At 40.0% G+C, this 13,284-nt stretch overlaps 1 long non-coding RNA gene across 1 annotated transcript; it reads right to left on the bottom strand.

Moving 5' to 3' along the window:
- Window positions 1-6,509: 6,509 nt before the first annotated feature.
- On the bottom strand, window positions 6,510-8,922 carry LOC125213328 (uncharacterized). The gene is made up of 3 exons (XR_016134902.1): window positions 8,530-8,922; window positions 7,252-7,312; window positions 6,510-6,721 (listed from the first exon to the last, which is right to left on the bottom strand). It is a non-coding gene; the product is annotated as an uncharacterized LOC125213328 (long non-coding RNA).
- Window positions 8,923-13,284: the final 4,362 nt, after the last annotated feature.

Consider the following 13,284-nt stretch of genomic DNA (forward strand, 5'->3'; position numbering starts at 1 on the left):
GGATATACCCAAGACTGCGTTTCGCACAAGATATGGCCACTACGAGTTTGTGATGATGCCGTTTGGACTAACGAATGCCCCAGCAGTATTCATGGACTTGATGAATCGAGTGTTCCATCCGTATTTGGATAACTTCGTGTTAGTCTTCATCGATGACGTTCTAGTCTACTCAAAGAACGAGAAGGAGCATGAAGAGCACCTACGAATCACGTTGGAGACGTTGAGGACCGAGAAGTTGTACGCCGAATTCAGCAAGTGTCAATTTTGGCTAAAGGAAGTGAATTTTCTAGGACACATTGTGTTGGCGGAAGGAATCCGAGTGGATCCCGCCAGGGTTGAGGCGGTACAGCGATGGAAGTCGCCTTCAACACCAAACGAAATTCGGAGTTTCCTAGGATTGGCAGGATACTACCGAAGATTCATTGAAAGATTCTCCAAGATAGCGAGACCAATGACGCAACAACTCAAGAAAGGAGTCAAAGTGAATTGGACCCCAGAGTGTGAAGCAAGCTTTCATCTCTTGAAGGAAAAGTTGACAACCGCGCCAGTGTTAGCTGTGCCCGAATCTGGAGTGAACTACGTAGTCTACACCGATGCTTCGAAGGTTGGACTAGGATGCGTGTTGATGCAAAACAACAAGGTGATCGCCTACGCGTCACGACAATTAAGACCACACGAGTTGAACTACCCAACACACGATTTGGAGTTAGCAGCAGTGGTACATGCCCTAAAGATTTGGAGGCATCATCTCTACGGAGTGAGATGTGAAATCTTTACGGACCACAAGAGCTTAAAGTATTTCTTCGAGCAGAGAGACTTGAATATGCGACAGCGAAGATGGCTCGAACTAGTGAAAGATTATGATTGTGGTATCAACTACCACCCCGGCAAAGCAAATGTAGTGGCAGATGCTTTGAGCCGCAGAGATCATTCGCAAATAGCTACTTTCCTAACGGAAGAGGAGAGCTTGATACGAGAGTTTAGCAAAATGCGATTAGAAGTGATAAGAGCACCTGAGACAGTGGAAGGGAGAATTGCCACTTTGGTGGTTAAACCAGATCTGAAAACGAGAATCGTTGCAGCGCAACGAATGGATAAGGAACTAGAGAAAATCCGAATTGAAGTGAGAACCGGTGAATCCGGAAAATTTTGTGAGGAGTCCGACAACGCCCTCACCTTTGAAGGAAGGTTGTGCGTGCCAAACAACGAAGAACTCAAGAACGAGATCATGAGCGAAGCTTATGAAACTCCATACACTGCTCACCCTGGAAGTACGAAGATGTACCAAGACTTGAAAAAGTCCTTTTGGTGGAATGGCATGAAGAGAGATATCGCGGCATTTGTATAACGTTGCTTAGCCTGCCAACAGGTGAAGGCATTACATCAACGACCGCATGGAAAATTACAACCATTGGAGATACCGGAGTGGAAATGGGAGCACATCGCCATGGATTTTGTGACGGCCTTGCCGAAGACCCTAAGTGGGAACACCGCAATATGGGTGATTATAGATCGACTTACGAAGAGTGCGCATTTCATACCGATTCCGGTAACTCATGGATCGAGCAAGCTGGCTCGTATCTACATAAAGGAGATTGTGCGACTACAAAGAGTTCCGGTGACAATTACGTCTGATCGTGACCCAAAGTTCACATCGAAATTTTGGATTAGTCTACAGCACGAGTTGGGAACGCAACTGAATTTCAGCACGGCATTTCACCCGCAATTAGATGGGCAATCCGAGAGGACGATCCAAACTCTCGAGGATATGTTGAGAGCCGTGATACTCGACCGCGGTGGAAGTTTGGAGACCATACTACCGTTGATTGAATTTGCATACAATAACAGCTTCCAAGCAACAATCAACATGGCGCCTTATGAAGCCTTATATGGAAGAAAATGTAGATCGCTGCTCTACTGGGATGAAGTTGGCGAGCGACGGGTGCTAGGACCCGATGCAGTCGAGGAAATGATAGAAGTCGTTCGACAAATTCGTGCTAGAATAAAGGAAGCTCAGGACAGACAAAAGTCATACGCTGACGTCCGACGAATCGACCTACAATTCCAAGCCGGTGATAAAGTCTTTCTCAAAGTGTCCCCGTCGAAAGGGATAACACGTTTTGGTGTGAAAGAAAAATTGAAACCACGTTTTATCGGGCCTTACGAGATTCTAGAAGGAATAGGACCCGTAGCCTATCGATTGGCTTTACCGCCAAGTCTTGGAAACGTGCACAACGTCTTTCACGTATCGCAGTTGCGAAAGTATGTGTTTGATCCAAAGCATGTGATTCACTACGAAGAAGTCGCGTTGAATTCCGACTTGAGCTATGAAGAGAGACCCCAAATGATCTTGGACCGGAAGGTCCAGAATTTGAGAAATAAATCCATTGCTTGCGTGAAAGTGCTATGGAGGAACCACGATTATGAAGAAGCCACATGGGAGCTTGAGGACAAGATGAAGGAACTATACCCGGAACTTTTTCCATGAGGTACCAAAATTTCGGGACAAAATTTCTTTTAAGGGTGGTGGAATGTAACGCCCCACTTTTTCAAACCCTAATTTTCGGGTTATAAAATTTTTGCATTAAATGCCTTAAATGCTATGATATGTGAATTAATTAATGAGTGATTAATTGCATAGTGTCTATGTGACCTAATTGCATATGGGATTTTTGATTGAGTTGAATAGTCAACTTGTTGAAATGTTGACGTGGCTATTGAATAGTCAAAGATGTGGAAAAAATGATGTGACCGTTGAAAGGTCAATACGATGAGAAAATGGAGTGGAAATGAAGAGATGATTGATCTAAATATGTGAATATTTGATGCGGAGTAATATAATTGTGGGGAATTATTTTCCTAAAGGATGAGTGAGAATTAAATAGGAACATATTTGTTATGTGGAATTTTCGGCCATCATGATTATTGGAGAAGAAATAATATTATTCTTAGATTTAATTATTTGTTTGGGATAATTATCCAAATTAAATCCAAAGTCCAAATACTCTATAATTCCTACATGGAATTTTCGAACCACCACTATCATTTATTCCCATGAGATTTTCGAAAATCTCATATTTTGGAGAAGAGGGAATTATTTATTATTTTATTGATCCCTTATTTATTCTATTCCATGAATAAATATAAATAAACCAAAATATCTACCATATCTTGCCATATCCTAATTAAATTAGGATTTGAATTTATTCCTTATTGGAAGAGGAAAAAAAGTCACGCCACTTTCGGCTATAATTGGGGAGATTTAATTATTTATTCTTGCTCCGTGATATATTATTCTACTCCGTGAAATATTTGAATTTAAATCATAGGCTAAATTAATAGCCTAGATTTCGAAAATTCTCTCCTAACCACCTCCAAATTTTCGGCCCCTATAACCAACAAATCTTCCCCAAATCTCTATTTATTTAATTATTGGGATATTATTTTTGGCACTCTATAAATACATGAGAGATTCTAAACCCTAGAGATCAAAACCGGCGCCCACTCTCCCCATAAGTTTCGAAAATCTCTCTCCCACTTTCTCCATATTTTCTTCAAGTTTTCTTCAAGATTTCTTCATCAATTGAGAAGAATTCAAGTGAAATTCAAGAGATTATTGAAGAATCAAGACTAATTCCTTGTTTCTACCGTTCGTTCTTTTGAAAAAGGTACTTTAATTATTGATCTCCTCTTCTTCTACCGATCAATCGGTGCTCTTGTTTCCACATGCATATAGTTTGAGTGAAGGGGAAATTAATCGGTGAATTTCGGGATATATGTGTGCAAGTGTGTGTGTGCGAGACCGTGTGTGTGTGTGTGCATGCCTCGGTCGGCGTGCACATGTGTTGTGTTCGTGTGCGTGTGTTGTGTGTGTGGAACACTCATGCGTGACACGATTTAATGGTGAATTTGGAGTTGATATTTGAATAAAAATGATATGCTAATCATACTTTGATTTTGATTGATGATTTTGAAAGTAATCGATGGAAAAAAGGGAAATATAGGAAACATGCATATTTTGAAATCAATGATTGAAACTGATTTGTGATACGCCTAATTTAAAGGTGATACTTCGCGCTCTCAGCGTGATAAACGAGGAGAAGAGAATACTCTCGAGATAAGCCGAAGAGGTGGGCTTTCTTTTAAAATAAGGACATTGTCCTAAACTGATATTGATGAGAATGAAAGATGTGTTATCATGCCTTGATTTGTTTTGTCGTGCCTATCCCTCGTGGCTATGCCACTATTGTTATAATCGAATTCGGATCCTTGTAGAGCCGCAAACTCTACTTGGGTTAGTGTACACTAATGTTAGACCGAGAGTCAGCGTACGGGTTGGCCGGTCTAGTGACCTGGATTGCGGCCGCATTCCTTGTCATGTAGAATGAGGATATGGTAAACGTCTATGAGAAAAATGGTTGCGCGACCGTGATATTTGAGAAAGAAGATATTTTGGTGCCTCGGGTCTTTCTAAAGTTAAAACCCCGATGGACACTTGAAAATGGCATGATGATAATAACTATATTTGTGATAAAACTGTTTTCGGCAATGAGCCCATTGAGTATGTTTATCGTACTCAGCCCTGCACGTGTTTTCCTTATGTGCAGGTTGAGTGGTGACGAGCGGGCGGCGGTGTTGAGTAGAGAATAATAAAATGATCTGTTGGTACTTAAGGTGTCGTTGTGTCCTCATACATAGCCTCACTTCTTTCTTGGTCGCTTCCGCTATTGATTATGAAAACTGTGATCTTTTGTTGGGATAAATACTTCTATTCTTTTATTTCCGTGGGTATGTTTTGGAATATGAACAGTTAGAAATATTCTTTTTGAGGAACTTGGTTGAGCTTTTATTTCAATAAATCTTTTGATGAATTCCTTTGCTAAGGCATTATTCTTCCTCTACTTAATTGTTCATTTAATGTTTTGGTCAAATCCCTTTCTATTGAAACCCTAGTTTATGATCTTTAATGCTTTTAAGTCTACCTAGTTAGAGAACGCCGCATTTATTATACCCTAAATGGGCGGGTCGTTACAGGCGGGGTGACCAATTGCTTGAGCGGGTGCGGTGGTCGCTGGACGGATGGACTGCTCTAGCGTGGTTGTCTGACCTCGCTGCTGGACCCAGGAGTTACCTTCGACTGGGTCAAGGGGAGTATCTTCTCCAACCATTTCAACATCTTCATTACAAGCTCCACAGCCTCCGTCATCCGCTCATTTTGCTTGGCGGACTTCACCGCCAAGTCCGCAATATTGCCCTGCAGGGTCTTCACCTCTTCACGGCTCCCGTTCAATTCTTTCCTTATCCCCCCAAGCTCTCTCACCATATCTTTCCTCATCACCTACATTTCTTTCCTCACATCCTGGACATCCTTTCTCAGCTCCTCGACCTCTTCACTCGGCATAGCCTCCGCAGCCTCCTCGGCCTCCGCCTTCACCTTATCTCCTACCGTGTAGAAGAAAGTTTGTTTGCCGTGAGATTGGAGCAACCCCTTGTTGAAAAAGTATTCAACGCTGAAAACCTCCGGGGGCTCGCACATGACGACCAAGGGAGCGGCTTTGGCTATCTTCATTTCAATGTTCCCCTGGAGGTAGGCGCCGAGGAGGTGGCAGGTATACATATGACGAGCAGGGTTGCTTGTCATTTGGTGGCATGCTTGAGCCAGCCAATAGCCTAGATACACTTTAACACCTTTTGCCATGCACCAAGTGAAATAAAGGTCGGTTGTTGTTAGAGCTGAATTTGCAGTTCCCATCAAGTTGTAACTGATACACGTCTGAGCAAAATGGAGGATTTTGTCCTCGATGTGAGAAGCCTTGGAGTAGCTTGACTTGAACGCCCCTGCCTTGGAGTGAGTGATTAGTTCCCATGCTGCTTGTACTTTGAATCCTGGCGTGTTCTTCGGTACGCCAACCATCCTCTCATTCCATATTCCTTCATCATCCTCAGCCTGGGTAAACAACCCCATTTTCAAGGACCATTCCCAGATGCTCATCTCGTGTTCTTCATTGAAAAGCCTGAATGTTATGGAGTCCGTGTCGAGGTCAGAGGTGTTCTTTAATTGGAACGTTGAGAAAAACTCCCGTGCTAGGTCCACTGGCACCTTCTCCTGGCTCTTTAGCAATCACTCTAAACCGATTGAATAGATACATGCGCGGAAGTCCTCATCGCATGCAATCATCCGAAGCTCCTTGGGACTGTACTGCTTGCCAGACTTAGCCATTTTCCCTGCACTGCACCTTTCCTTGTACGCCGTGGCCCGTTTCTGATCGTCGAAATGCCTCATCGACTCCAGCAGTTCCTTAGTCAGCCATACCTCCAGACGTCCTTGGATAAACTCCTCTTCAGATTCTTCAAGTTCAGAGTCGTACCCATGAGTAGGCTTGTCACGACCGCACTTTGCTATGAATAGCAAAGCCGGGAAACCGTGGCTAGGGGTGGGAAATAAGAAGAGGGGAATAGAAAGGGGGTAAACAATGACCGAATATTCACCTAGAAATAAAGGGATACAATTTCAAATCAACTCTTAATCACCAGAACTCGAATGGAAATCTTACATTTTAATAAATAATTATAAGAGTAACAGTCGATGTCATCTAAAACCTTAATACGCAGCGGAATTAACACGGTCACATGTATGGAGACATGCACCGCCGAGAGCCTCTACTTAAAATAAAAAGAAAATCATAACTCTGCTCAGCATTCTCCACCGTCACTGCTCAACCTGCACATTTAGAAATATATGCAGGGCTGAGTATAAAAATATTCAGTGAACACATTGCCGAAATATACATATATAAAATGAAAATATTGTCATGCCATCACAGTAACACTCGAGGGTTTTATTTTAAAAGGCCCGAGATTACCAAATTCTTTGTGAGCTAAAGTTCAACTGATCAGTCTAAGTTCTTTCTTTCTTTTCGCCATATCTGAACACCAAGTGCCGTGGAGATGGTGCTCTCTCACGGTCACCTACCTTTTTCTCCAACCGGGGAGGTGGCCACCTCCCACGGCCTCCATAACTTTATTTGTGACCCGTGGAAGGTGGCCACCTTCCACGGCCACTTGTGTACACTAATCCAAGTAGGGACACCACCCTCACTTGGACCCGAATTCGATTCTTACGTTCCAACCAAACAGATAGGCATAAAACAAATCATTTATGGCAAGACAACATCATTTATATAAACAACAAACATAGATTCACATTTTTATATTTTCATCCACATTAGTATGTAGGATAGAAAAGTTCACCTCATGCGTTTATACTTGAATTTCGTTACTCCGACCATAACTTGCTCGCGGAGGTAGCTTTCTTTTTGAAAATAAAAACATGTTCTTGATCAGACTCAAGGAAAAATATATACTTAGAATGCATGCATCCTATATGTGTTTTTTTCATGGTTCTTTGTTATTTCTTAGAGACATTATAAAATTCTTTTACTGTAATTAAATCAGAGCTGCGTTAAGTACTTACTCTCTCTTTCAATTTACGCGCCGCCTAATATCACACGTCCCGAGAATCCTACACCCTCGACCCCATTACACTCATGGCTAAACTCGCAATTAGTTACGTCTTGGAATTTAATTAAAGGCGCTATCCATTTCAATACTTTATTTCGAAAAAAAAAAAGAATCAATTCGCAAATTATTTATCTGTTCGGGAATTAAATAATAACTCCAACAAATAATTAATTATTCCATTAACTCTTTATTTAGAGTTCCAGCACACCACAAATATTTAACTCCTTCAACCCCAAAATTCTAACTCAAAACATTACTTACTGGCCCGTTCTTTCAATTAATTGCTTTACTAAATGAAGTCCAACTAAAAAGCCCATTCTATTTTACACGCCCATCTTCTCCATCTCCCACAAATTCAAAATTCACACAAGTCACACTCATTGCAGTGCCACCGCCACTCCCTTCCTGGCCGACTCCACCGCGACACCTCACCATCGCCGGTTCCATGCTCCTCCCCCTCTCATCGAATTCCCCCTCTCTCACTCACTCTCTCTCGACTCTCACATCCGCCGCCGCATGGTCCTGCCCCAGCCACCGGCCATCGTCTGTCCCTGCTGCTCACCGATGCGGGGCCTCTTCAGGCGCTGGTGGGGCAGCAGCAGTGCCGTTTGCCACTTCCCCTGCAGCTCGCTATGTCACTTGGCGCTTGTGACGGCCGAAGCCGCTGCTGTGTCTCCGTCGTCGCACGACCGTGGACAGGACAGTCGTTCTCCGGTGCGGTGCACTGTTGTGCTGTTAGTCCGTTGCCGTTTCTCTCAGCTGTTTTGAGTGGTGCCAGGCAGCCACAAACCCCTATCTAAAAGCTAATTCTTTCTTTATATTTAAGTGAACTTCTATCTTGATTTTGATTAACAAAGAGAAGGTGAAAGAGTTAAATTCATAGCTGGAGTTACTCTTGTGACTAGGAAACTTATGATTCTGAGTTTTAAATGGAACTTCTTATATGATTGCTGCATCGAATGTTGTCTAATGATGCTTGAAAATAAAAGAAGTGGGATTGGTGATTACCTTAGGTTGGAAAATTGTCTTTGAAAAGGAAAGAAAAGAACTCTTTGCTCGTTCTTTTCTCTAGCTCTAGATTTCTTTGGAATTGATCAACTGTGATGGAATTGTAGTATCACAATAATATATTGGAGAATTGTTTTCAGGCGGTTGGGGGGGATCTGGCTGCTTTTGCAAAAGACACGTGGAGTTGGGAGTTGGGATATATATTGGGCTGCAATATGCAATGAAGAAAAGATGAGTTGGGCTTCTCCATGGACTCCAAAATTTTTGAAGTGGGTTGAGATTTAACCTATAGGTCCACATATGTACACCATTTTATTTCTTGTATTCCATTTTATAGTTTTTAGAGATGTATTCCGGTAGTTAGACTTGTAAAATAAAATGTTCGGTTCCATTAGTGTGACCATAAGCTCACTTACGTATGACATTTCATTTACTAGAATTATAATAATTTATATTATTCTTTAGTTCTTTTGAAATTTTCCACTAAACATTCAATGTCATTTCGAGAAAAACAATGAAAATAGTCGGGATGTTACATTCTACCCACCTAACAAAAATTTCGTCCCGAAATTTGATGTACTCCATATCTGAGTAACTTCGGCAGTGCAAAGAGATAATGTTGTTCTTCTCGTTTCTTCGAAGATTTTATGAGCTCCAATAAATCGTGGCCTTGACGTACATTAGAACAAATACCTTATCTCCTATTTTATTTTTCAACTCAGATCGGCACGCATCAGCTTAAGATTTGGTGCTAGTTTGAGCTTCATTGATCCTAACACGGATTCGTTGTACGACATCAACATTTCACTTATCGCATTTGGTGCTAACATTGATCTTTTACCAACTTCGTGTCAGGCCCTCATCGGTAGATTGTACGAATAAGTTTTCAAGAAACATGGAAACTATATACAGTTGGACTTGTCACGTCCACTCAAGTTAAGAAGAGAAGAAAAGCTGCAAGGGTTTTCTTAACCATACTTTTAGAGTTTGAGAATTTTCATATTAGGAGTTTCCTAGATGGAAGGAGTTGTAAAAGAATGAGGATATAACTGATGTAGATTTCTATAATTGGTGTCCACAATATAATCTCGAGGATTAGTAAATTGAAGAATTCCAAGGATCACTCGATGACATATTTAACATAGCAACTGAACAACTAGTTGCAAGTGGATAGGAAAAGCAAACAATTGCTCACAAGTGCTGATAGACTTTAGTCAACCATCACGTGACACGACGCCACATCAGTAATTTATCAAGGTTTATAGACAATTTAGAAACCAACTCATAAAGAAAGACAACTCGAGTAAACTAATTATGAGTGGAAACAAGCGGTTAGGTTTAAACTTGGAGTTGCAGAAAAAGCTCGAAACATGAGAGAATATTTGTAGTGGAATTGAGAAGGGGGCTACTCTTACAATAAAAGAGTTTGCCATCAATCCGTGTTTTAAAAATACAAACATGTGAATTAAAGATCTTGAAAGAATATATCAAGCTTCAAAGAGAACAATCATCTTAGACATATGATCATTCCGAAGACCATAATTTGTAGGACTTGGGATAGAGTATGGTAGTTGGAATTCATAGAATCATAAAATTGTTTTCATCCCAAATGAATCAAGGGGAAACTGTAACAATTAGGGGTGTACGAAAAATATGAGGGTAAGCTCACTTTATTTAAATGGATCACGAATTGATATAAAATATAAAGAAAATTGTGGTGACGCCTTATAGACATGAGTAATTCAAGGTCTGAATCAAACGAGGAGGTATTATAAATGCACCAAGTCGAGATGATGCCCGAAAAAAAAGTATTCGGGCTAAGGTGTGAATAGTAGATCACAAATTCTTTAGGGAGGGAGCAAATAACGCATTCACCTTGAAGAAAAATTATGTGTGCTGGACAACAATGAACTTAGAAACAAAATCATGAGTAAGGCACACTATAACCCTTGCACCACCCACCTTGGAAATAAGAAAATATAACAATGACATGAAAAAGAAGTCTGGTGGGATGGTACGAAAAGGAACATCTCTACATTCTTAGAAAAGGTGTAATAAAAGACTTTTAGTCATGTTTGCCCAAACTGAATTTAAGGATTATTGTTATGTGGGTAATCATTGACCATCACATCAAATTGAGTTCCAGTATCACATCGAGACTTTTTAAAAGCTATCAGAAGGAACTGGCCACTAAACTAAATTTGAGCACGACATTTTACCAAGTACAGACGAGCAATAGGAAATAATACTTCAAAGCCTGGAGAATATGCTAAGAGTAGTCATGCATGATAGGTGGAACAATTGGGAATCTATCTTGCCCGTATAAAATAATCCGTATGCAATGATACTAACCAGACGACAATTAATATTGCACTATACGAGAGACTATATGGGGGAAACTATTGACTAAAAAAAAAAAATTCATTTTTTTTTACAAGGGTGGTTCACCATCTTTCGTCTCTTTTGTGCACGATAAAGAAAATCTTGGGAATTAGTTCTTTTCACAACTATGTCCGAGGACTATAGTTGGAAATCATGGCTCCATAGTGTTCTCGACACGTCATAATGATCATTCTTGAAACACTTTATTTCTCTCTTTATTAGACAAGACTAATTTCTTTAACTAGATTTGAATCATATTCTCTGACCATGTACAAATACATCGTTCAATTGATTCGAATGTACTATCTTTTGTTATAACTGGATTGTCCCCTAGGATAGTGGCACCTAGATTGTTCACTTTTGTGTGGACAGAGAAGAGGGGTATCTAATTCCTAAAATTTTCTGGTAATATCCTTCGTTCGCAACTCAAACGTTTTTCTCATGATTAACTTTCTTTTAGATCGCATACTTTTCTCATTATCGCCCGGGAAAGCGAAAAATGTTAGTAATTATCCTTCTTCTATGTTGAAGTTCATGTTGTGTTCTTAAAGGATTAGATAACTTAAAAAGAATCTAAGTTCTTGAAAACTTTAATTTTCCTTTACTTATAACATAATTCATGGCCTGACTCAAAAAGATACATTTTTTTTTTATTACTAACTTTCTCTTTCTGATTACGTACTTTTAATTTTAATTGCTCGGAAAAGCGAGAAATGTTATAATTGTTCTTCTATGTTCAAATCTATACAATGTTCTTATAAGGAACTCATAACTTAAAATTCTAAGTTCTTGGAAATTTCAAATCTTCCCTTACATGCAATGTGATTCATGAATTTACTCGAAAAGATATATTCTTTCAAAAATCCTTTAACTTTTCTTATTCGAGAAAATATTCCCCCCCCCCCTTTTTTGTAATAATTTGCAAAGATATGTATACTTTCCATTTGCATCATTCACTACATCTACTTAAAAGAAAATGTAACTTTTTCCCTTCATCATTTAAAGTCTTTACTCGATAAAAACACATCAACTATTTTCTCAACGCCTTTACTCGATAAAGAAACATAATCTCCTTTCTCAAAATTTCCAAACTCTTTCTTGAAAGTAATAACAAATTACACTTTTCTTTATAACTCACACTTTCAACTCTTTCTTCCGAATCTCTACTCGATAAAACCCATCTTTCTCTAAAGTCTCGTTTTTTTTTAATTCATTTAAAACAGTTGCCTCATAAAACTCATTATCTTCTAGAATCTCATATTTTCATATCGACCCGTTCATTTCACCGTCGGTCCGTAACTTTTTCTCTTTCCAAACTTTTTGAACATCTCTACTTCGCTTTTAAAAGAAAGGACATATTACCTTTTCCCTCGTTGAGCGGGATTGGTGGGAATGCTGAGAGTTCGTTTACTAATTAGACAGTCCAGTGGAACAAATCTAGACTATTAACTGAAGAGAGACTCTTTGGTTCAGAGCGTCAAAGAACCTGCTCTGATACCACTCTGTCACGACCGCACTTTGCTATGAATAGCAAAGCCGGGAAACCGTGACTAGGGGTGGGAAATAAGAAGAGGGGAATAGAAAGGGGGTAAACAATGACCGAATATTCACCTAGAAATAAAGGGATACAATTTCAAATCAACTCTTAATCACCAGAACTCAAATAGAAATCTTACATTTTAATAAATAATTATCAGAGTAACAGTCGATGTCATCTAAAACCTTAATACGCAGCGGAATTAACACAGTCACATGTATGGAGACATGCACCGCCGAGAGCCTCTACTTAAAATAAAAAGAAAATCATAACTCTGCTCAGCATTCTCCACCGTCACTGCTCAACCTGCACATTTAGAAATATATGCAGGGCTGAGTATAAAAATACTCAGTGAACACATTGCCGAAATATACATATATAAAATGAAAATATTGTCATGCCATCACAGTAACACTCGAGGGTTTTCTTTTAAAAGGCCCGAGATTACCAAATTCTTTGTGAGCTAAAGTTCAACTGATCAGTCTAAGTTCTTTCTTTCTTTTCGCCATATCTGAACACCAAGTGCCGTGGAGATGGTGCTCTCTCTCGGTCACCTACCTTTTTCTCCAGCCGGGGAGGTGGCCACCTCCCACGGCCTCCATAACTTTATTTGTGACCCGTGGAAGGTGGCCACCTTCCACGGCCACTTGTGTACACTAATCCAAGTAGAGACACCACCCTCACTTGGACCCGAATTCGATTCTTACGTTCCAACCAAACATATAGGCATAAAACAAATCATTTATGGCAAGACAACATCATTTATATAAACAACAAACATAGATTCACATTTTTATATTTTCATCCACATTAGTATGTAGGATAGAAAAGTTCAC

The sequence above is a fragment of the Salvia hispanica genome, chromosome 2 (genome assembly GCF_029641045.1).
Source record: "Salvia hispanica isolate PSC_SH4W2 chromosome 2, Shi_PSC_v1, whole genome shotgun sequence".
In the NCBI taxonomy this organism is placed as follows: domain Eukaryota; kingdom Viridiplantae; phylum Streptophyta; class Magnoliopsida; order Lamiales; family Lamiaceae; genus Salvia; species Salvia hispanica.